Source organism: Sphaeramia orbicularis, chromosome 3 (assembly GCF_902148855.1).
Source record: "Sphaeramia orbicularis chromosome 3, fSphaOr1.1, whole genome shotgun sequence".
Taxonomy (NCBI): domain Eukaryota; kingdom Metazoa; phylum Chordata; class Actinopteri; order Kurtiformes; family Apogonidae; genus Sphaeramia; species Sphaeramia orbicularis.
This window is the reverse complement of record NC_043959.1, coordinates 1,686,923-1,713,684: the sequence shown is the minus strand read 5'-3', so window position 1 is coordinate 1,713,684 and position 26,762 is coordinate 1,686,923.

Sequence of the window (26,762 nt, the reverse complement as noted above, 5' to 3'; positions counted from 1 at the left end):
TTCTATACAGGCGTTGTTGGTTCTATACTGGTGTTGTTGGTTCTATACAGGTGTTGTTGGTTCTATACTGGTGTTGTTGGTTCTATACAGGTGTTGTTGGTTCTATACTGGTGTTGTTGGTTCTATACAGGTGTTGTTGGTTCTATACAGGCGTTGTTGGTTCTATACTGGTGTTGTTGGTTCTATACTGGTGTTGTTGGTTCTATACAGGTGTTGTTGGTTCTATACTGGTGTTGTTGGTTCTATACTGGTGTTGTTGGTTCTATACTGGTGTTGTCGGTTCTATACAGGTGTTGGTTCTATACAGTTGGATGCTGTTACAGAATGTTTGATGCCTTGCTCACAGACAGACCAGTGAACCTGCAGCAGGTTCTGTTCACAGTGTTGTTAAACTTTCTTTGGTAGATTACCCTCAGTATTTTAATCTGTCAAACTGACGGTAAACCTTCAGAATTTTCCTTCATTTAAAAAAAAAAAAAAATCTGTCAATGACAGAATATTTTCAGTTAATGACCTCTGCACCAGACTTGATTTAAAGCTCTGATTTAAAGCCACATGGGTGATTCAGATCATCATCACATTAACATCTGTCACAATGCTGAATCTCATGACTAACGTATCCATCATTATTTGACCTCACCTGGGACTTCCCAGCCTCTCCTCCTTCTTCTCCTCTTCTACCTCCTCCTTCCGTCTACTGTCTGTCACCTGATGCATGACACATGAACAGATAATGGATACACTGTTCATATTGTTTGATGGTACAGTTATTGCCTGAGCGAAAAAGGCTTTGACTTTCAAGTATTACATGTAATTTATTCCCCAAAAATATAGATGTAGTATAAAATCACATGAGCATCTAGAATCTGAGGTTTAATAGTATTTTCCCCACAAATCGTCTTTATTTGTGTTTTTTAAACAGTTTCTGTCTTCCACACAAATACATGAAAATAACAAGAAAAGCACTTGGAGAGCGCAGACCTCCGCCAAGACAGCCCCCCCGATCACCACTAAAATTTAATCATTTCTTCCTTGTGCTAGTATCAACATTTCCTGAAAATTTCCTGAAAATCCGTCCATAGGTTTTTGAGTTATCTTGCTAACAAACAAACAAACAAACACGCAAGCAAACAAAGCAAAGTGATCACAATACCTCCTGGCAGAGGTAATAAGTAAAAATTACTTCAACAGTGTATCTGTTTGTCATTAAACAGTGTCTTTTATTCAGTATCTGTGTTGAGCTTCTACAGTTCTAGACCCTTGAACTAACTTACACTGGGATTCCTACAGAAGTGTCTGATGACCAGTTTTTCTTTTCTTTGACATCCTTCAAATCCTAAATACCACGCACACATGGACGCATGTGAACAGACACAAATACATATGTAAATGACATCACTGATGTTAAAATCCATCTAGTTGACATTACCCAGGCACAACAATGCCAAACATGTTGACAACTTAAGGCGTCCATACACTGTGCAGTTATTTCGATTGTTGCACGCAGGTCCATCTCAAACTGTGCAAATCAATGGTAAAGTCAGGCTCACCATTCAAGTTCTCACACTGTACGGACCGATGCTGGTATGGGACCTGACTGCTCACACTGTAGGACCATACACCAGAGGACGCACCACACTGTAGGACCATACACCAGAGGACGCACCACACTGTAGGACCATACACCAGAGGATGCACCACATGTTCCAGTGTTGGATCTGGAAATACAACGTTAAAATACCAAGGAGTCCGTATGTGCATAGATGATTGTGTATTGGCGTGAGTCACGAAATGGTAGTGCTAAACAAAAACCAACAAGCTGCTTTGGTAATATGTGCCGTTATCTGTGAGGAATCAGAAAAGAAGAAAAGACGACCACGTGTTTGGTGCAAGAATTGTTTGTCCAGACGTGGACAGTATGGGCTGTCAGTCCTACAGCAAAGGGAACTAGAGGGAAGCTGCAACAGATAAACTGCACTAGGACTGTGATGTCTGAGATATTGTTATATACATATAGAGTTATAGTTGTTAGTTTATGGTTCATGAAGTTCAGCTGCATTGAGTAATGTTCCTGTGCCTTTAAGAGATAACCGGATGCACGGCAAGTGATGTAAAGCGGAAATGCAGAGGCGTTGAGTAAAGCTAACCCACGAAGCTAACACGGTGTGATTATTGAGTCCACACAGACATAATATTTGGCGAACGAGGATGGCTGCTTTCGCTCTACAGCCACCGCCACCTTTCTTACCTGTACCGGGTGACCCAGCTGTTCCCTGGGACCGATGGCTGACATCGTTTGAGGATTATTTGCTTGCTTTGGGACAGTCGAGTTTAGCAGATGCTCGGAAGTGCGCGCTCCTGCGCCATTGCCTCGGACAAGAGGGGCAGCGGATTTTCGCCACACTCACATTGTTGGACGACAAGTATGCCACAGCCGTAGCCGCCCTAAAGTCTCATTTCAGCACGGGACGAAGCCGACGGATGCATCGCTTCGAGTTTCGTCGGAGAGCCCAGCAGTCCGGTGAGACAGTCGCTCAGTACGTATCGGCGCTACGTGACTTAACGAGGCACTGTGATTTTGGGGCTTTAGAGGACGGACTTATTGTGGATCAGCTCATTGAGAAAACGTCATGTCACCAGCTGAGAGAGAGGCTGTTGTTAGAGCCAGACACTATGACACTAGCAGATGCCCTGGCAATTGGAAAGCAGGTGGAAACGGTGTTAATGGAGGCGCGCCATTTCGGCCGCGCCGTGCACGCGCCTGTGACGTCATCGGCAGCGACTGTCCAAAATGTGGCCCAGGAGTCAGCAGGGACTACTGAGGCGGTGAGTGACAGTTTGGACGTGCAGAGAGTGGACTGGGCGCCCAAGGGGGGTGCATCAAAGTGTTGTACTAACTGTGGCTCATCCAAACATGCAACCAGGGATCAGTCATGCCCTGCCCAGGGCAAACGCTGTCGTAATTGCAACAAAATGAACCATTTTGCTCGCTGCTGCCGCTCCCTACCTGCAAACTCAAATACTGCTGCTGTTTCCATCAACGCCATACACAGCACAAGGGCCTCATTCAAGCATCGCATATGCAGTGTGGGCGGGAAGCCCATTTCACTCCTCGTGGACACTGCAGCAAGGGTCTCAATACTAAACAAATGCACATATGACCGGCTATTCAGTCATGTGCCCCTGGAGAAGGTAGCTAATCCCCTGTCAGGCTATGGACATTCCCCTATCTCCACTCTGGGCGTGGCCCGCCTCCCTGTCAGATATGATCTCCAAAGTGCCCCTGACACCGAATTCCACATCACTCAGAGAGGAGCAAACATCATGGGCCTAGATTTGCTCCTTGCTCTGGGCTTTACTATGACTGATGCTAAGGGTGAGCAGGTCCTGCAGGTCTCCACCTCCTGGCCCGACCGCTACCCAGAACTGTTTCAAGGGCTGGGCCGTATGTCCGGTTTTGTCCACCATCCTACTGTGGACCCTTCAGTCCGCCCCATTATCCAGCCCCTGCGGCGCATTCCCTTGGCCCTCCGCAATGCGGTGGAGATGGAGTTACATCGCTTGGTGGAGGAGGATGTTATTGAACCAGTTGATGCCTCACCGTGGGTGTCCAACCTAGTGATAGCCAAGAGGAGAGGGGGTGGACTGCGTCTCTGTGTTGACCTGACAGATGTAAACAAAGCCATCATCCCTGATAAGTACCCCCTACCCACAGCCGAAGAGCTCACTAGCCATTTTCATGGTTCTACTGTCTTCAGTAAGATGGACTTGCGAAACGGCTACCTGCAGGTTCCTTTGGCACCAGCCAGCATGGACCTCACAGCTTTTGTCACGCATGTGGGGGTTTTCAGGTATAAACGTATGGCATTTGGACTGTCATCAGCCCCCAGCTGTTTCCAGAAGATAATGTCGCTCATTCTAGCCGGCATCGAAGGGGTCTCCATTTATCTTGATGACGTGGTGGTACACGCACCCTCCACTGAGCTTCATGACGCTCGCCTGGAGCAGGTCTTCCAACGATTCAAACAGCATGGGGTCACACTGACACTGAGAAGTGCACGTTTGGTGTCTCAGAGGTTGAGTTCCTAGGTTTCAGGCTCTCCAAGGAGGGCATTGCTCCAGTCATGTCCCACACCGAAGCCATCCTGTCCCTGCCAGACCCACAGTCACCCTCCCAGCTGGCTTCCTTTCTGGGGATGGCCACATACTATCTGCGCTTCCTGCCACATTTCTCAGACTCAACAGCCCCTCTGCGCCAGCTGCTCAGAAAAGATGCTGTGTGGGACTGGACCCCAGCCTGCCACGAGGCTGTCTGCATCATCAAACAGCAGCTCACGTCCCCGCCCACACTGACCCATTTCAGCCTGGCCGCACCCACCTTGGTCACCTGCGATGCCTCTGGAGTGGCACTTGGTGCTGTGCTCTCCCAGATCCAAGAGGGGGTGGAACGCCCTGTGGCTTTCGCCTCACGGGCGCTCACTTCAGCTGAGCAAAAGTACTCGGTAGGGGAAAGGGAGGCTCTGGCCTGCCTGTGGGCATGTGAACGCTGGCACGTCTACCTGTATGGAAGGGCTTTCACGATCCGCACGGACCACAAGGCACTGACAGCGCTTCTAGCGACCCAAGGCTCGGGGCACAAACCTATGAGACTGTTGAGGTGGGCTGATAGATTAAATCAGTACAACTTTAGCCTTGAGTTCATGCCTGGGCGTGCCAACATGGTGGCTGACCTCCTGTCGAGGGCTGTCTCCATAACGACAGAGACGGTTGAGGCAACACCAGATCTGGAGGTTGATGAAGACTGGATTCATGTCCTGCATGGGCCACTCAGCACAGTTGTCACCCTGGCCGAGCTGCAGCAGTCCTCAGCTGAGGATGAAACTCTCACGACTCTCCGTACCTATGTTCAGGATGGCTGGCCGGCCAAAGTGGACGACAGGCTGCTTCCCTATCACCGGGTCCGTGATGAGCTCTCCTGCTGGGGGAAGTATGCCTCGCTCGTGGACACCGCACCATGGTACCAGAGAATCTAAGGGCCAGGGTACTGCACATGGCACATGAGGGCCACCTGGGGGTGGTTAAGGTGAAGCAACGCTGCCGAGACACAGTGTGGTGGCCGCACATAGACACTGACGTGGAAGAGCTGGTACGTAACTGTGCCTGCTGTCTTCTGAGTGGTAAGACGGGTCAGCCTCCTACAGCGCCCCTTAACCCAACACCGTGGCCATCAGCACCATGGGAACATATCCAGATTGACCTCTGCGGTGAGTTGCTTGCGGCACCTGCACATGCGCGCTACTTGCTGGTTGTGCACGACCTACATTCAAAGTGGCCGGAGGCTTTTGAGCTGAGCTCCATCACCACACACACCATCATCGACCGCCTTGACAAGCTGTTTGGGCGCTGGGGCCTACCTTGTGTTGTTACAACGGACAATGGGCCCCAATTCACATCGGCAGAGTTCTCAGAGTTTCTGGCACTGCGGTCCATCAAACACATCAGGACAGCTGTTTACCACCCTGAGAGTAACGGGGGGGTGGAAAGACTAAACAAAACTCTCAAAGAGGGAATCCGAGCTTGTCTGGAGGAAGGAAAAATGTTCAGCACTGCACTCAACCAAACTCTCCTGAATGTCCGAGCATCTAAGCACTCCACTACAGGTGTGTCACCTGCACTGCTCATGATTGGGCGGGAACTAAAGCAACCACTTGACTGTTTGAGAGCTGTTTCAGCCCCTGCACATAAGAGCCCTGGGCTCCAGAAAGCCCAAGCTCAGGTCCAAAGTGCACAGGACCGCATGAAGAGGAGGTATGATGCCTCTCGCCGAGTACGGATCTCCTCATTCTCCATGGGGGACTGGGTCAGGATTAGACACGCCCACCGGCAGAACAAACTCCAGTCATATTGGTCCGAGCCCCTCCGTGTGACCAAGCAGCTGGGCCCGGCCACCTATCGACTGGAGAACGGGACTCGATGGCACTCCAACCGCCTCTACAGAGTTGCACCCCCCACAATGTCCACTTCCTCACTGTCTCCACCAGCCGCCTTTGACCGGCAGCCCAGGCCAGGAGCAAGTCAGGTGGGAGGTCACCCATCACCACCGCCAGTTGCAGCTTCCCAACCTGCACGCCCTCAGAGAGTGAGGGCCCCACCTGTATGGCATGGAAATTATGTTACTGGGAGATGAGTGACTTTGGGTGGATGTGGACTAATGTTATGTTTCTGCTTCTAAGGGGTGGGGGGGGTGGGGGAGAAAATGTGATGTCTGAGATATTGTTATATACATATAGAGTTATAGTTGTTAGTTTATGGTTCATGAAGTTCAGCTGCATTGAGTAATGTTCCTGTGCCTTTAAGAGATAACCGGATGCACGGCAAGTGATGTAAAGCGGAAATGCAGAGGCGTTGAGTAAAGCTAACCCACGAAGCTAACACGGTGTGATTATTGAGTCCACACAGACATAATAAGGACAATAGCCAGCTACTGTTAGCTTAGAATTAGCTTACAGTAGCTGGGTGTTATTGTATTGGTGCATGCACAGTGTGAGAATTTGAGGCCCATGGGCTCGTGGCACTGCTTTGACAGTGCAATACTCTCACGAGGAGCGAGCAGGATTTCAAACAGCTCCGTTTTCCTTGCGAACACATGATTGCTGGTGGTGAGCTGGTGGTGAGGTGGTGGTGAGGTGTTCATGTCTTCTTCTTAGCCCATGTCCACTGCACCAAACACCACACACCATTAGAGGCACATCTGGACCCAGCCCAGAAAGAGTCGCACCAGTGAGAAATCATCTGTAAAATCGCAGTGTATGGACGCCTTTACACTCATGGTTACAGATACACACTCTGCCTCCTGTCCAGCTAACAGGTTGCAAGTGACTTTTACAAGCAGATGGAGTGACAGCGGGGATGTTAGCAAGAAACCAGCAGAGCCAATTGGAGAGCGATATTTAGGTAAGAGGCAGGACTTCTAGCAGAGACCGACTGTTAACCCTTTGTGTGCAATAATCATCGACTAAACACTACGGACAGCGGTTGGACTGATAGTGAGTACAGAGCAGTGGATGGATACTGGTAGAGACGTGTCCCCAGTGTCCCTACCCAACTCTACGCCCCTGCTTCACTCATCTGCACTGACGACTCCACGAACATCTGACAGGCACGGGTAGAGTGAAACCAGTTTAGTCCACATCTGCAAAAGTATCTGACATTAATACTGATATGAATACTACCTCTATCAGACAGTAGCATCAACATCCAAACAAAGGGACATTTACAAGCTGAACCTGTGGGAAGTTTGTCTTCCACAAGGAGCTGAAAAGCAATTATAGATAGATATCTTTACCTGAATATTTGATTCTGTGATATAATTTATCAAAACAAAATTGTCTTCATCTAATATTATAAAAGGGAAGGGACTGTCTGTGTGTCTCACACAAAATCTGGAAAAAGCTGACTGTTGCAGTTTGGCATACTTCTGTATTTTAGCTCAACGAACACACTAGTGAAAACAGCAAGTTGATAGGACCAATATTTTTGGGAGGTATTAGAAAGTTTGGAATACAATAACCTTGGAATACCAAAGCCCAGAATCAATCGTGCATGAGTACAACAGAGGACCCAAAGCAGCACCACAGAGTAAAGTCTTTAACAGTTTTATTAACATACAAACTTGCTACAGACAGGGGACAGGCAGCAGGCGGGTCAAAGGCAGGCAGTGGGTCGGGAGCCCAGGAATCCAACGGGACCAGAAGGGTGAAGGCTGAAGATGTGTTCGGGGACAGAAGGAGGGTCAAACATCCAGGGCTAAGACGGGGAGACGCGGTCAGGCGAAGGCTGGTCGTCACTGGGGCAGACGACAGGCAGGCTTAGTCGGACGGGCAGGCAGGTAGGGAATCCGGGTCAGGACGAGCAGGGTCAGGATCAGAGGTTCAGACAGAAGATAAACACTGGAGGGTCACACACAGAGGTAGAAACAATCTGGCAAGGGACAAGGAGCAGAGGAAGTGAATATATAGGCCTCAGCTAATGAGCTGCAGCCGGGGCACACAGGTGGGTGGAGTTAAGTAATGAGGAGGTGTGGCTGAGAGAGAAAGAGAACAGAACAGACAGGGATGTGACACATAGAACTGTCATTGAAGTGGGTTGCCTAGCAACAGATAAACAATAGGGCCACATTACCATAGTGTCAAATTTCATGTGCAGAAACAGACATGTCAGCTGAGAGGTTATTCAACTGAAAATGCCAGTGGAATTTGATAAGAAAGTAAAGAAAGTAAAGGAATGAACTGCATCAGAGGATCCAGAACATGTGGTTCCCCACAGGTCAACGCGCTAGTGTTCCCATAAATAGGAGTGATAGGGATGTCTGTTGTACCTGTCAGTCTAAGAAAGCTTATAAAAGACTACGCCACATTAAAAATATAACAATAAAAATGTTGGGATCTGTCTTCTAAAGATCCTGCAGTCCGTTTAAAGCTCTACCTACTGATGTGGCATTTCTCACAGCACTTAGTAAAAGTTTGAACATGAACAACTCGCCTCCCTCCAAAGCCCCGCCCACTTCCCTCTGCCTGAGCTCTGAGGCTCCTCCTCCTCTCTCCTCCTCTCATCTGATGCGCACGGAGGAAGCAGAGGTGGAGGTCCAGTCCGCTTTGGTGTGTCGGCGGACTCCTCCCTCAGTAATCAGATACATCATCCACCTGCCGTGGGCCCGTGGCTCCTGTTCCATCAGTAGACCCAGTATTTAAGGGTGTGGTCTGTGTTTAAGGGTGTGGTCTGTGCAGCGCTGGGTCAGTGTCTTCACTGCACCACGGAGATGAGATGCCCTGGTGACGGGCGCGCATTGTGAACGCATGGCCTCCACGGATTTTTCCGTGGACATTTGAGGTTTCATAGTCCATACATTTATCATCCTACATAATCCTACATGCGTGACCCCAGGTACATGAACATGTATGAGTCCCACCGTCAGAAAAGCTGAGCTTTATGCAGACCTGTTCAGTCCAGTACAGCTGACTTCCAGACTTTTATCTCCATCCTTCATTCATCAGACTCCTGTTTGGTGCCCCTTGGTTGTTGTTTCTGTTCATAATCCATTTAATCCCTTCCACATGTGCATTTGAGTTCTATCCAAACACATCCTAGACAGTAGACTGTGGTCAGTGGACAGTAGACTGTGGTCAGTGACAGTAGACTGTGGTCAGTGGTCAGTAGACTGTGGTCAGTGACAGTAGACTGTGGTCAGTGGTCAGTAGACTGTGGTCAGTGACAGTAGACTGTGGTCAGTGGTCAGTAGACTGGTCAGTGGACAGTAGACTGTGGTCAGTGGACAGTAGACTGTGGTCAGTGGTCAGTAGACTGTGGTCAGTGGACAGTAGACTGTGGTCAGTGGACAGTAGACTGTGGTCAGTGGACAGTAGACTGTGGTCAGTGGTCAGTAGACTGTGGTCAGTGACAGTAGACTGTGGTCAGTGGTCAGTAGACTGTGGTCAGTGACAGTAGACTGTGGTCAGTGGTCAGTAGGCTGTGGTCAGTGACAGTAGGCTGTGGTCAGTGACAGTAGACTGTGGTCAGTGGTCAGTAGACTGTGGTCAGTGACAGTAGACTGTGGTCAGTGGTCAGTAGGCTGTGGTCAGTGACAGTAGGCTGTGGTCAGTGGTCAGTAGGCTGTGGTCAGTGACAGTAGACTGTGGTCAGTGGTCAGTAGGCTGTGGTCAGTGGACAGTAGACTGTGGTCAGTGGACAGTAGACTGTGGTCAGTGGTCAGTAGACTGTGGTCAGTGACAGGAGGAGCAGCACCAGTGAAGCGTCAGATTCAGAGGGACACATAACGGATGTGAGACGGCGATAATGGATCGGATGCTGGACGGTAGTGATGGATGATTGACAGGAGGCTCAGTCAGGTTCGGCCAATTACTTTATTCGAACCGACTAAAATGATTGGTCAGACTTTTATCAGAAATATATGAGAATTAAACATTTTTGAGTTTCAATACCTGGTGGATTTCTTTTCCATTTTAGTTTGACACACACTTATTAGGAGCATTTGAAGATGACAAAAGAAAAGTGTAAAAATGCCACATCACACGGTAGAGCTTTAAGTTAAGTCTGTCTGTGATTTCACAGTAGGTTTTATGGTTGACACCAGGAGGTGACCAGGGAACATAACAAAAGCATCACAAACATTGGTTAACAACAACAGCGACACAAAAACACATGTGAGTAACAAAGAACTATAAAATATAAAACCCTCTATCTAGTCTGTGGGACTGTAACTGCACTAAGGAACACTGGACATGGATGACTCCAGAAGCTGCTGTAAAGAATACATTCTTTCTACAGAGAACCTATGTGCTTCATATACAGTATAAATATGAGAAAAAGCCAGAGGGACAGGGTTCTGACAGTCTCTGAAACCCTCATCCTCCACAGTATCTGCACTCAAAGCTCTGTGGGATCCTCTGGGGACGGTAACACCAGTGTCCAACAGAACCAGTGTCCAACAGAACCAGTGTCCAACAGAACCGGTGTCCAACAGAACCGGTGTCCAACAGAACCAGTGTCCAACAGAACCGGTGTCCAACAGAACCGACCGGTCAGCAGCGGTCAGTAGTTGTTTATTTCCTACTTTTTATCTCAAACATAACCTTCCCCTGGAGCAGGTTAACTTTGCAGGATAAGTTCCTATAGAATTAAACCAACCCATGGGTTAAAGCAGGAGTTACCTGTTCACTCCTCATACATACACACCACAAATGAATGTGGCACAAACCATGCATTTTATTCAGTACATTCTCAAGACTGAAAAAAAGAAAACTTAAAATTAATTTAACCCTTTAACCCCTGAGACATTATTCCAGGTAAATGTGCTGCTGTGAATGTGCGTCTGTTTCAGGCTCATTAAAGCTGCTGTGAGTATGTGTTTGTGTTCCTTTTCTTCACTGCTTTTGTTTTACTGTGTGTTTTAGGGTCAGAACAGGAGGAATAACAGAGAAAGACAAAGAGCGGAACTGACGTTTGACAGGTTTGAACTAAATAAGGCACTCAGAATGTGCATCAGTAAGAGATTTAGGATGTTGAACATGAACTGTGAACTGGAACACACTGAACAACAGCAAGGATTTGAACTCAGGCCCAGTAGTTTATGTTCTGGTCTGTTTTTCTTCATCAGTCCAGATGCTTTTTAGCACCTGGTTGAACTCCAAAAAGTAGTTGCATGGCCAAAACTTGGTAAAAAACACAGTAAAAAATAAATAATAACAAAAAAAAAAATAAATCACCATAACACTGCAAAACAACAATAAAAATTAAAAAAAAAAAAAAAAAAAAAGCCCAAACTGTTTTGTTTTTTTTACAGTGAGTCGGTCTCACTCACTGCTCTGTTCTTTGTCTTTGACTTCTGTCACAAAGTCTTTAGATGTGAGAAGAGATCCCACTGTTGGATTTTTTTTAAATCAAGTCTACCAGAGAGTGTGTTCAGAAATTCTATGACATATGGAAACCTTTTCTAATGCACACAGAGAAGTTGGATGTCACCCATACTGATGTTTAGTAAGACCGACCCTTTATGATAGAGAATTTAACCCTTTCATGCACAGTGGTCACTCCAGTGGTCAGTTCTTCTCCAGCTGTTCTCTTGTGTATTCATGGGTTTGGTTGTTTCAGTTCCACATCAGCCAACACAGTGGACACTTGTGCACCATCCCATAATAACACACTGACATTCAGACCATTACTGTAACTTTATTGTTCTTGATAAACCTCATCTGCACTGACATGTCTGAGTGGAAATCAACTGCTAATTGTTAAGTTTTCTTAAACATTTTTTTATTTTTTTGTATATTATGTCCATGAAATGAGTAATAACTAGTATTAGAGTACGATAAAATGTGAGAAAACATCAGATTAGCTGCATTTAAAAAAAGTTTTTCATAGTTTTCACACAGTATATCACTTTCTGATATTGCATTTTAACCCTTTCATGCATGAATTATGAGAACATTAATCTAGATTTTTTTGTCCCTTAGTGTTTTTATTCCTCTTTAGGCATGACAAAAAACAATGTGACTGAACATTTTTTATGAACCTACTTTTTATGGAGTTACAAAAAATCCACTCAACTGGACAAAATGTGTTTTATTATATATATATATATATATATATATATATATATATATATATATATATATATATGTATATGTATATATATATATATATATATATATATATATATATATATACAGGGTGGGGAAGCAAAATGTACACTGAACATGTAGTTGTTTTTTCTCAGCAGACACTACGTCAGTTGTTTTGAACCCAAACATATACTGATGTCATAATCATACCTAACACTATTATCCATACCTTTTCACCAACTTTTGCCCATATGAGTAATCAGGAAAGCAAACGTCAAAGAGTGTGTGATTTGCTGAATGCACTCGTCATACCAAAGGAGATTTCAAAAATAGTTGGAGTGTCCATAAAGACTGTTTATAATGGAAAGAAGAGAATGACTATGAGCAAAACTATTACCAGAAAGTCTGGAAGATACTATTAAAGAAGAATGGGAGAAGTTGTCACCCAAATATTTGAGGAACACTTGCGCAAGTTTCAGGAAGCGTGTGAAGGCAGTTATTGAGAAAGAAGGAGGACACATAGAATAAAAACATTTTCTATTATGGACATTTTCTTGTGGCAAATAAATTCTCATGACTTTCAATAAACTAATTGGTCATACACTGTCTTTCAATCCCTGCCTCAAAATATTGTACATTTTGCTTCCCCACCCTGTAGATATATGTTTTTATTATTTAACCTTTATTTAACCAGGTAAGTTAGTTCAGAACTGATTCTCATTTCCAATAATGACCTGGCCAAGAGACAGCACACAAATAGAATGAGTAGCAGCACAGGCTGCATGTACAAACGACAGAACAGATTAAAAATGACATTCTGAAGCAGAGAAACATGCACTTACTGATATACTGTGTGAAAATTATGAAAAAACAAAACATTTTGAATGCTGCTAATCTGATGTTTTCTCACATTTTAACATGCTGTAATACTAGTTCTTACTTACTCAGATAAAATGAAAAAAAAAAAACAAAAAACACCTTTTAGTTTAGCAAAAAAACTGTTAATTACAGTCTCATCACTGTCCACTCAAATATGTTAGTGCAGATGAGGTTTATCAAGAACAGGAAAGTTACAGTAATGGTCTGAATGTCAGTGTATTATGGGATGGTGCATTAGTGTCCACTGTGTTGGCTGATCTGGAACTAACACAACAAACCCCTGAATAAACAAGAGAACAGCTGGAGAAGAACTGTCCACTGGAGTGACCACTGGAGTGACCACTGTGCATGAAAGGGTCATGTTTTTTTGCTTCAAAAACAAACGCATGGTGTCCAGCTGAGGGGACATTTTTGTAACTCCATAAAAAATAGGTTCATTTAAAAAAAATCTATCACGTTGTTTTTTTCATGCAAGAGGAATTAAAGCACTCAGGAAAAAAAAAAAAACTATATCTTGACTATAGTTCTCATTATTCATGCATGAAAGGGTTAAAGCCAATCTGCTCAGTGGTACAGTGATTTTTTTCTATTTTTTATTATTTTTATTTATTTATTTATTTTGTTCGGGGTGGGGCTCTGTTGGAACGTGGGTGGGAAGCGGGGGGTGGGGACTGGTCTTGTTTGTACTGATTCATGTCTGAAACACAATGTCTGTCGAGTCTCTGCATAAATACCAATAAAAAAGACTTTGTGCAAAAAACAAAAAAAAAAGCCCAAACTGTCTATTTTTTTTTTATTTTTTTTTTATAGTGAGTTGGTCTCACTCACTGCTGTGTTCTTTGTCTTTGACTTCTGTCACAAAGTCTTTAGATGTGAGTAGGGACCACACTGTTTTATTTTTTATGAAGTCTTTGAAGGTGAGTTATGTGGACCATGTGGACTATGTGGACCAGTGTGGTGGGGCCCGGCCTGGTGGAGCAGGTGCAGCTGGAGGTGAGTGGATGAATGACTGGAAACGTGGAAAATGATCAATGATGCTGAGAGCCAGACATAAAAGCGGAGCAGGAAAGAGAAAAGAGAGGATCTGAGGAAAACAGGCGCAGGGGAAGAGCCCATCATGACATTTCTGTTTAAAAAAGGCCTTTTGTGTCTTTGGTGAGCTGGAGACCCTTTTCCACTCTGGTGGACGACAAAAGTGCTACTTTGTTGTTTAGTTTTTTTCATTTGTTTAAAGTCCATACAACGGGTAAATCCTGAAACTCACTGACACTTTTTTTTTCTTCCAAAAACTTTATTTCCATAATGCCGTATACAAAATAGAACAACAGCAGTCAACAGTAATAAACACAACATGGAAAACATAATGCTCAAGGTGAGGCAGGATGAAATTAAATACAAATACATAGGAAAGTAAATTAAATAAATAAATGTAAACAAAAGAAAAAAAAAATTACAACTTAAATTTGTTACATAAGGCTTTAGTTTTCACAGCTTTAGAGTTAGTGCAAAAGTTAAGAGTGTCCCAATAGGATTTTAAGTAGGAGTGAAAGACCACAAAGTTAGGTTTCTGTTTGGTAAATTTGCTCGCATGCACATGAAATTTTACTAATAATGAAATGAGATTAAGAATAAACAGTTTCTTAACAGGCAGATCATTAATAAAGAAACCACATAAAATATATTCAATTTTGAAGTTTAGAGAAATATCCAGTTTTCTATTTTAAAACAAGACAGATACCACACTAAAACATTTGACTGAAGGCACATTCCCAGAACAGATGAGCTAATGTTTCATCAGTATTATGACAGAGAGAGCAAAGAGGGTCGACACTGATCTGATCCTGAACCAGAGCTGAATGAACTGGAGAACACCTGTGACACTTTCACAGATAGCTCTCACACTTTATTCGAGATGAAAAACTTCCTAGGTAATAACCATTAGGGTGGTCCAAAAATGTTTTTTCAGATTCTCTGGATTCAAACCCTGCATTTGGTTCCATATCTGACCAAATTACTTCAGTCCTAATTTGATGCAAATTCATTAATATTCAGAGGTGTCCCAGACAGGTGCAGATGTCTGTATATACTCTAACAGAACTATCCAAATGAATAAGGCAGATTAGAAGAATCTGTCATTTTATTCTCCAAATCAAACTGACACTCGCATAAAAATGTTCCTTAGAAAGTCCAACAACCACTGTCGGTTTATTGAAATGACCAAAAATGTTCCTGTGTTCTTTGACAACTTGTTGCCAGTACTGTTTGTGATCTGCATTTGTTGTTCGGCTACAGTTGAAGTCTGGAATAAGCTCCGCCCCTCTGTCAGTGACATCATTGACAGCTTTAGTGGAATGCCCAGTTTTCTCCTCCTTCTGAAAGTCTGCATCATCAGCCCAGTCTACTGGAGGAACTGTTCAGAATGTTTGTAGCAGATCCAAAGGTTCAAACAGACGCATGGTGCTGGTGGAGACAGAAGCCCTGATCTGCTTCCCTTCACAATCTGATGGATTAAGGACATCCCAACGCTTTAATCAATCAATCATCCATCCATCCATTATCCACCGCTTATCCGGGGCCGGGTCGCAGGGGTAACAGTCTAAGCAGGGACGCCCAGACTTCCCTCTCCTCAGACTCCTCCTCCAGCTCTTCTGGGGGGACCCCAAGGTGTTCCCAGTCCAACCCACAGACATAGTCTCTCCAGTGTGTCCTAGGTCTTCCCTCAGGTCTCCTCCTGGCGGGACATGCCCAGAACACCTCCCCAGGGAGGCGTCCAGGAGGCATCCGAAACAGAAGCCTGAGCCACCTCAGCTGGTTCCTCTGGATGTGGAGGAGCAGCGGCTCTACTCTGAGCTCTACTCTCCCCCTATCCCTAAGGGTGCGCCCAGCCACCCTGCGGAGGAAACTCATTTGGACCGCTTGTATCCGGGATCTTGTCCTTTCGGTCCTGACCCAAAGCTCATGACCATAGGTGAGGGGAGGAACGTAAACTGACCGGTAAGTTGAGAGCTTCGCCTCTCGCCTCAGCTCCTTCTGAACCACAACCGACCGATACAGCGACTGCATCACTGCAGACGCTGCACCGATCAATCAATCAATCAAATTTTATTTATATAGCGCCAAATCATAACAAAAGTTCTCTCATGACACTTTACATATAGAGTTGGTCAGAACCAGACTGAGCCAATTTACAGAAACCAACAGAATCCTCCAGGAGCAAACAGTAGTGAGTGGAGACAGTGGAAGGAAAAACTTCCTTTAACAGCAGAAACCTGGAGCAGAACCAGACTCCTGAAGGACGGACGTCTGCCTGGACCAGTTGGGGTTAAAGAGGGAGAGTAAAAATTACACTTTAGTGGAACCTAAAGAACCTGCATTTAACATCATGTTGTCCACCATCAGCTGCTTCTGCTCTGGTGTCACACTGGAGTCACAGAATGGACCACAACCAGTTCTACACTCCAGTACCACAGATGTAGGCGGAGTTACTTCATCCATATATTTACTCCAGTACCACAGATGTAGGCGGAGTTACTTCATCCATATATTTACTCCAGTTCCACAGATGTAGGCGGAGTTACTTCATCCATATATTTACTCCAGTACCACAGATGTAGGCGGAGTTACTTCATCCATATATTTACTCCAGTTCCACAGATGTAGGCGGAGTTACTTCATCCATATATTTACTCCAGTACCACAGATGTAGGCGGAGTTACTTCATCCATATATTTACTCCAGTACCACAGATGTAGGCGGAGTTACTTCATCCATATATTTACTCCAGTTCCACAGATGTGGGCGGAGTTACTTCATCCATATATTTACTCCAGTTCCACAGATGTGGGCGGAGTTACTTCATCCATATATTTACTCCAGTTCCACAGATGTGGGCGGAGTTACTTCATCCATATATTTGTAGCTGAATCCCTCAGACCTTGGTTCTGATAGTTCTGCTCTTCTCTTACAGCTCAGCTCGTCTGTGCTGAAAATGAACAATTAGTCCATTTCCAGGAAACTTCCAACAACTTGTGCAACCTGTAAAACATCTCCTTTTTCTTCCAATTTTTTCCTAAATCATCTTTTGAATGAATGAACCTAATGCAGGGTTCTAACTGAGGTGATCTGAAACTGTATTTTTACCAGGATTGTTGCACCACCCTAATAACCATACTTTTTTCCCAGTCCACATCAAAATATAAATTATTCCAAAAAAAGAAGAACTCGCTGACACTCGCTTATAGTCAAATGTCCACTAGTGACTCTACCCACAGACACTGTGTGGAGTTCAGTGAAGCGTGATTCCATAACACCATAGCAGATTTGAGCACAGATTTGTGGTGGGTTTAATGAATGCAGTACACTGGGATGACTGAGTAGTGCTTATTCAGTATTCAGTAAAGTATCACTCAGAGGAGGATGATCCACGGAGGAGGTAAGAGGGAAGTCAGAGTATAAAAAAGGGTAATTGGTTGAAATAAACCATTATCAAATCTCAGGACTATTATGGAATATCATTTCTCTCTTCGAAGTAAAAAAGAAAAAATCCATAATTGAATTTCTGATTAAAACACTTACAGAAAAACACCTGCAGGGCAGGAAAGAGGAGACGAGGATGTTGGGAAATTACAGTTTAATCTGATTTAGTCTTTCATACTAATCAGTTTGTGGCCAAAACATTAAAAATGATGCTTGACTGATGCATTCAACACGAGTATTCCACATTTTACCTTCAGGTTTCTGCAGCTGTTCAGTTTAATGGAGCTGATTGAACTGGTTTGACAACAACTCAATTCTGAACAGAACCTGTTTATTAGTTTAATATAACGTTTGTGTTTAACGGTGGTTATCGTTCAAACTGTTAATTTATTTCAAATCAAGCAATCAATACAATTTTCCAAAGTTTGTGTTTAACCTTTAGTGCAGGGGTAAAGTGGGCCACACCAGTAAAAGAATACAAATAATAGGATAAGAACTTATAAATAATGTCAACTCCAAAGTTTTTTTCTCTGTTTTTGAGTGAAAAAAGTCAAGTTCCAAAATGAAAATGTTTACCGTACTTGAACATAACATGAACAATTATGAACCTGAAAATTCTCAAGAAAAATAATTGCAATTTTAACAATATTACGCCTTAGTTTATCATTTATACATATGCATCACAACTTACAGATCACAGTGGATATACAAATACACAAAACATTTAGTAAGAGACAGAATATTGGTACAGTTTCACAGACTTCTCTTAAGAAATTTCAAGTTATTCACATTTTTTGTAAAATGCTAGTCTGTAAATGTAAACATTTTTGTTTAATTTTACTTTTTTTTTTACACTACAACAAAGAGAAAAATTTGTAGTTTTCATTAGTTATAGGTTATTCTGATGATATTTTACTGATCTGCCCATTTGAGATTTAATTGACCTAAAATGATTTGAACATCCTTGATTGTTCATATCTGCAGTGTAATTTTTGCATTTCACAAATTCATCCCAGGGGCCAGACTGGACCCTTTGATGGGCCAGTTTTGACCCCCGGGCCGCATGTTTGACACCTGTGCTTTAGTAGATTTAACACTGAATAAAATAATGAAACTAATGTGAATATGGCCTCCAATTAAACTGATATTCCTTTTGTGATAGAACATGTTTATGTCTAATACACCATGTTTACATCCTCACTTTCCTTCAAATTCATCTGTGTCCATTTCCAAAATGAGGCTTAAACAGGTTTAGTTTAATTATCTGTCTGAGCAGAAAAAGGTTCTGACAACCACAGCACGATGTGTGAAGGCGTAAAACTCCTGATATGAGTCATATTCGATTATATCAGTGGATGCTCACAGATCTGGAGTAGTGGGAACTAATGTTCATTAACAATGCTAATATTGGCTGTAAGTTTACTTTTCTTATCAACTTAATTAATTTCCTCTGCTTTATGTCATCAAACGAAGAGTGGTAGATTGCCAAGTGGATGTATTATTTTTCGGTGGATACAAAACAATGAATGTGAGTGGACCTGGAAACAGTAAATGACATTATAGTGGAAGAAAGTGGAACAAATCACTGAAATATGACATAAAAATGTGAAACTGTCTGATGTGAATGGGACATGTTTTAGAGCAGGACTCTCAAACTCATGTTCTTTCAGGTTCCACATTCAGCACAATTTGATCTGCACTGGGCTGGACCAGTGAAATAATAGCATAAGAACCTATAAATAATGACAACTCATAATTTTTGTCTTTGTTTTAGTGCAAAACCCCCCCCCATAAAATTATGAAAATACTTACTTTATAAACTATCCAAAAAAAAGTGAATAACCTGAAAAAACTGAAATTTAAATTTAAAAAAAAATTTAGAAAATTTAGTGCGATTTTAACAATATTATGCCTCCACTTCTCATTTCTACATGTGCATTATAGATAGGATCTCCAAAGACACTAAACACTGAGGAACAGGCAGAAAATTGTTAAAATTGCGCTTAATTTTCTTTAGACATTTCATATTTGTTCAGGTTATTCACATTTTATTGTTAGAAGATAGTTTGTAAATGTAAATATTTTCATAATTCAATGTTATTTTTGCATTAAAGCAAAGAAAAAAAAAAATTGAAGTTTGTATTATTTATAGGCATAATGTAATATTATTTTTCTCACATCAAACCCAGTAATAAATCTGCAGTCATTCTTTTTTGTTGGTTCTTCTGCTGTTATTATTTGACTGTAGATCAGATTGGTCTGGATGTGGAACCTACATTAAAATGAGTTCCACAGCCTTTGGAATGTGGAATTTTTACACTTTACAAAGAAGAAAGAAAGAAGAAGGTGGCAAAGGCGGGGGGGGGGGGGCAAGAAGGAAGAAGGTGGCAAAGACCCTCACAAGAAAATATCAACAATACAAACAAAAACAACCTTGGTGATAATTATAATGGTAACAATAACTACAACCAGAACTGAGTAAAACTGGGCACAAGAGAGGAAAAAAAAAAAAAAAAATCAAGCAAACAAAATTACAATAAAATGAAATAAAATAAAACACAGAAGACCTATTAAATGACCAATATAAGAAAAGAAAGCATTCATTCATTTTCTGAACCCGCTTTATCCTCACTAGGGTCACGGGGGCGGAGCCTATCACAGCTACTAATGGGTGAAGGCGGGGTTCACCCTGGACATGTGACCAGTTCATCACAGACTGAACATATACAGACAAACACACTGTCACATTCACACCAATGGGGGATTTAGATGAACTGATTAACCTATCAGAGCATGTGTTTGGATGGTGGGAGGAGCCAGAGAGAACCCACACACACGGGGAGAACATGCAAACTCCACACAGAAAGGTCCCACCCGCATGGCCTAAAGGTCCCACCCCCATGGCCTAAAGGTCCCACCCCCATGGACTGGTGTTGGAATGGAACCCAGGTCCTTCTGTCTGTGAGGCCCCAGGTCTATCCACTGCACCACTGTGTCACCCTCCACTTTAACGGTAGTCATGCAAACATATGCATGTTTGAAGGATAAACAGGTGAAATTTACAGTAAAAAAATAAATGACTTAACACACATACTGTATTTTTCTTTTAATTTAAGTTCATATTTTAAAAATGGTAGTGCATGTGCTTTGGTGTTTCCTAGTGGTGATGTGTGCTTATAGTGCATCCAAAAACTGACTTGCAAACCGCGACACCAAAAAATACTTTCACCAGCGCCGCTGCATTCAGCCACAGAAAACTCTGCAACTCTGTCTGAGCACAATGATACCCACATATGAACGGACACAGAGACGCCATTCAAACATGTGGCCTCCTCAGCCATCCTACAAACACAAACACTGACTGAAACATAACTGTACTGGGAGATGGGAGAACACTGGCAGAGTGAAAGTACAACAGAGTAAGAAAAGACACCAAAACTGGGACGACAACAACATAATAATAACCTGAAGACAGTAACACGTAGAACCAAACACCTAGGGATGCACCCATAATAATACCAGTATCAGGCATCAGCTCCAATACTCAGTGTGTGTACTCGTATTCATACTCGTAAAGTAATCTGATACAAATGCACCGATACCACTTCTGTCTGTGTGCCATTCCCAGTTCAGTGCAGCAGGTACGAGGAGGAGGAAGAATGTGTGTGAGTGTGAAGAGTGTGGAGATGGAACCGAAGAAATGAGGCTGATCAGAGTAAGGCTGACTGACAGTACTGTTACAAACACAGACAGATACAGACGCAGCCTTCTGTCTGTAATCTGACTACATTCATCTGTTTTCCAGCTGATGGAGGATGAGTACCCAGACAGAGAATACCAGCGGGAGTATGAAGCGGTGCGGACCGCCGCCAGTGGAAGTGTAAACCAAACCTGTCACTCATTTGTCTTTTCTCTTCCTGCTGAAGCTAAACTTTTAAACCTTACAGAGAAAACACTAACATTAGTATCACAGTAGTGTTCCTCTGTCGTCTACAGGTTTGTTATTACTGACTTTCTTCTTCTTCTTCTCATTAAACTTTCTTCTTCTTCGTGGTATTTGTCCAGTATGGTTAATTCAGAGCGGCGCCCCCTGGTGGATTAACTGACAAACACTCATTCCAACACATTAAATGTCAGTAGCAGCACTTTGTTCCAGTCAGACTAATGACAACGACAATAAAGCACATTTACAAAAGGAACTAATAACTGGAATGGGATTATTAAGGACTAGGATCAGGACTCAGTATCGGCAAGTACTCAAATGGAAGTACTCGTACTCGGTCTGGAAAAAAGTGGTATTGGTGCATCCCTACATACACCAATACTTTCATCACTTGTCAGAGACTTTAAATTTTTATTTTTGTTGTTCAACATTAAAATGCTAAGTATTCATATGACTTTTTTTTCATGAATATAAACTAGAAGCAAAGTCAAAACAACACAAGCCTGCAGTGCTGCGTGGGTATCGTTGGTCTTCTTTCCTAGCTTCTGGTGCTCATCAGTGTTGGGATCCAAATACTAGTTGTTTGTAAAAACTGAGGCACTCAGAGTAGGGCTGAAATTAAAAAGCCTTTATTTCAGCATGGCCAAACAAATAAAAACTGAGCTGATGCGTTGCGGCCTATGGGCCTTCATCAGGGCTGATATAAGAAGGCCCCCATAGGGATCCACCTATATATAGGGAGAGGTCACATGACTGGGCGGACCTTAAAGACAAAGATTAGAGAATTAAAAATTGAAAGAGACAAAAAAAAACCAGAGCAATACATAGTATATAAGCAACCAACGTAAGACATTTCAAGCACTATGAGTCTTCACATTAAATAAATCATCAGAAATAAACAGATAAACAACAAGGGTTTTTTAATCAGGAAGCTGAGGGAGGGCACAAGTGAGCCTAGTGGGCTGGATCCCACTGAAGTCAGAGGAAAGCCTTTTAATTTCAGCCCTACTCTGAGTGCCTCAGTTTTTACGATAAACTAGAAGCACTCGAGAGTGCAGTCCTCTGCCAGGGCAGATCAGTGCCGCCCCCCCCCCCCCCCCCCCCCCCCCCCCCCCCCCCCCCCCCCCCCCCCCCCCCCCCCCCCCCCCCCGATCACCACCAAAATTTAATCATTTGTTCCTTGTGCCAGTATCAACATTTCTTGAAATTTTCATCCAAATCCGTCCATAACTTTTGGAGTTATGTTGCACACAGACAAACAGACAGACAAACCAACACTGTCAAAAACAGAAGCTCTTTGGCGAAGGGAATAAATGTGATTATATACAGGACATCTAATGTGGGAACTGATCCAGATCCTGTACATCTCTGTCTTTATGCTGCTTTGAATCCATATACTCCTGTTCTGTTTCCACTGTTTTGCTGCTTCAGTTTTGTCACAAACCAACCGGTGACTCATCACATCTGTTGTCATCAGTGTTTCCTGTGGAATTGATCTGTTGGTGTGGTGGTGTGCCATATGGGGGGGGGGGGGACAACTACACTGAACAGCATGTCTGGTCATGTCCATCAGATCAGTCCTGGTCCGTCCGTGGATCTCTCCTTCACTGTGGTTCTCTCAGAGGTTTCTCTTTTTCTCACTGGGTTTTTGGAGTTTGTCCTTGCCCAGAAGGAGGGTCTAAGGGTGGGGGATGCCCAGGACGTAGTTGGAGAATCCCATTTTCTCTTCATTACCTTCTGTGTGTCTGTATTCTCCTGCATGTTGGTTTGTACAGAATAACAGTGAGTTCAGATGGTCTCAGTTCACTCTTTACTTACAAAGCAGCAGCTGATCAGTCGTACACAGCTCTGGGTCTCTTTACTTCCCTGACAACAATATAGTTTGCCAGTTCGTAAAGTCTGACTCACTATTCTTTTCCAGACCCAGTATTTTATAGCAGACATTGGTTTTCTAGAACTGTAGGCTGATCTCATCTTCTCATTGGTTCTTCCATTCAGTGGGTTGGGTTTTCTCCAGCAGCTTCACGTTGCTCCTTGAGACTCCACCATGTAACCTGTTTGATGACAGTTAAAATATCCACATGATAGATCCCCTTATCTAAGCCACATATTTCATGTCTTTGTAAAACTGCTCTCATAGTAAGTGGGTTGTGCCACAAAAAACAGGCTGGTTTTACCTGACTGTAAGGTCAAGCAGACGTTTGACCCTATTCTGACCATGTTTACATCTTATCTCCGATATCACTGGTCTACAATTTTTTAGAAATGATTTGCTTCAGAGATTAAATGTGCTAAATGTTACATATTTTAATAAGATTAACTGGAAAATAAATGACAAAAGTGCCGGTTTGCTGATGTTTTCAAGGTATATGATTAAGTGTTGTTACACATATATATTGGTTTATGTACATTTATATAATAGTTTTATAAATCCTCCACTAAATAGAACCTGTAAAGTGAATGTATTCTAATGTGCAGACAGTGTTTTGAAGTAGATCTTGTAGCTCTGAGACAAATATTCCTTTTGAGTCAAACCCATTCTCTCGTTAATTCTTGAATTTCATATTTTGACCCAAGGCTGTATCTTGGAAAGTTCAGCCAACCAGCATTTTTTACTTGATTTTTCTTTATCAGTGACTCTCATGTGGTAAAATTTCATTACTTTTATTCTGGAAGCATTTTCCTTGTAGACCAGTGTAGTTTACGATCCTATGTGGGGTTGTGTATTCAAAAGTGTAGCTAAGGTCAAACCTAAGTCCTGTGTTCATAAATCTGCCAGTTTCGTATGTGGACCAACATGTGCTGTCACAAGAACTGGACCACTCACTAGAGAAACAAAGGAATCTAGTGAAACTAAGGAATTATCTTAAAACATTAACTACTAACTAACTATGTGATTAAATGTAAGACTTTAACCATCTAAACAAAAATAATATGAAGTATCTTTTAAGATGATTAAATTTTGATTAAATGCTAATTAAATCTTAAATAAGTATTGATTAATTCTAACAACATTAACCCATTAGTTTCATCCACTGTTTAAAGCTGCGGGAGATTTTCGTCGCCAATTTTTCATCAAATCTGTCAAACCTGTCCTATCCTCAGTATCACAAATCTGTAGGTCTTTCTGTGATTACTCACCTGAATCTCTTCCCTCATGGTGAACAGTTTCTTAGTTCTATCCTCCATGAACAAACCATGTGTTTACAAGCAGAGCCTGTAAGTAACATTTAGTCCATGTAATATCATACTGTTGAGCTGCTACTGCCAGGTGGCTGCGAGAGCCTCCGTTTCCCACAATGCACGTCATGACAAAATTCCTCAGATGCCCGAGTTCCCTCCTGGCTCTGATTGTAAACACATGGACAGTTTCTGGTGGATGGAACTAAGAAACTGTTCACCGTGAGGGAAGGGATTCAGGTGAGTAATCACAGACAGACTACCAGATTCATGACACTGAGGATATGACTGAGGTTTGACAGATCTGAGGAAAAATTGGCGACAAAAGTCTCCCGCATCTTTAACTAACTATTCAACTGCTCATTTTCATTGTGTTTTTTTATTCAGTACAAATTCTGTAAAGCCCTGTGAGGCAACCTTATTGTGATATTGGGCTGTATAAATAAATTAAATTGATCTGAATAATTTAATAATAACATTTAATAACAAAAGTAGTATTAATTATTGAGTCATGATACACTCAATAACATAGTGCACAGGTTCCGTCCATGCGCGTCATTCTTCTTGGTTTCTCATAAAAGAGCTCTTGAACTGTCCTGTACGTAAACTCTGCTGCTGATGGCCCACCGTTTATGGTCCAGTCCACAGATTAACACTGGGATCCTTTTTATTTTTTAAATATTCACCTTTCATTGTAGCAGCTGCTCAGTGGACAAAAATAATCCCTTCACACGCTGATCTTTCAATTACTTCAGAAAGGTGTGGTGTCACGTATGCTTTTTACCCCCGTATGATTTTTGTACTTCTGGTGTTTTCACACATGCACACCACATGGGTAAATTTGGTACAGCACGCAGTGTGTTGGTTTTACACCCGTGTCATTTTGACCCCCATTAACCCACAAAGACCCAGTGTTACTGTTGTTCCAGGTCTCAGATGAATCTTTCTCTCTATTTAACCTTTTCTGAAGTGATTTATCAGTATTTATAACTGTTATTCTCTGTATTTTGCATTTTTTCAGTAAAAATCAGGTATTTTCCTGTATTTAATTCACTGATCATGTAGATGTTCATAAAACCTCTGATTCAAGTAGAGGGTTATTACATCAGAAACAGAGAAAACTGAAGAAAAAGTTCTATTGTCAGTCAAATATATCAATAACTGAACATAAAAACAGGTGTGTCCATCCACTGTCATTGATCCAACTCCATGGGTTTTACTGGTGAATCAATGTTGTAGAAGATGACGGTGTTTCCACGGTAACTATGGAGGCTCTGCACATCCAAATGGGTCATAACTGATGACCATGAAAAGATGGCAAACTGCATTTTACACCAATTATTGACATGTTTTCATTGGTGGATCAACAGGAGTTAAACTATTTAGATCAGTAGATGCTTTTGGTCATCAGTGGATGTTTGGGTCTTTATGGGTTAGCTTTGTAGTTTGGAATATCCAAATAAAGTGAAATTTACTGTAGTAAATTTTAAATAAACAGGATAAATTCAGTACGACAGGTTTCTACTGGATGTTTACATCGAAAAGAATGTGGTTGCACATGCCTGATGGTTTGGAGCATGTGCGGAATTCTTAGGGGGCAAAAAATAAATACAGGGGTAAAAATTTGTACAGCGACACAGAACGCACGCAGCTTCTTATTGAAATAGTAGGTCTATTACATATGATACAGATGTATAATAAGTCTAATGTGACGGTGATGGTTTTTTGTATCAAATGTATAGTGTGGTGGCAAAGATTTTGTCATGGTGCACCGCCGCGGCAAAACCTTACCAGTGGAAGTGCTGGTTGTCGTGGTAACATTTTCAACTCAAGTCTTTGGTTGTGCCTCTCCTCCCAGGGATAGAACACCTAAAATGAAATCCTCCTCACTGACGACCTGCTCAGACCAAGTATCAACATCATTTTGTGTTAAAAATGCAGTAACCAACAGCCTAGTTTTCCAAATGGGCAGGGCAGCAGTAGGGCAGAACAGCAGTGTATCAAGAACAAGCAGTGCTTATTTTTGTCACTTCTCCCACAATGCACTTTTAATTTTGAGCTTTGCTGTGACTGAAAGTTCTGTCATCTCTTGCCATGTCTGGTAAAAGTCATCTTAAACTTACATGAATCTTGTTTGATGGCTCTAA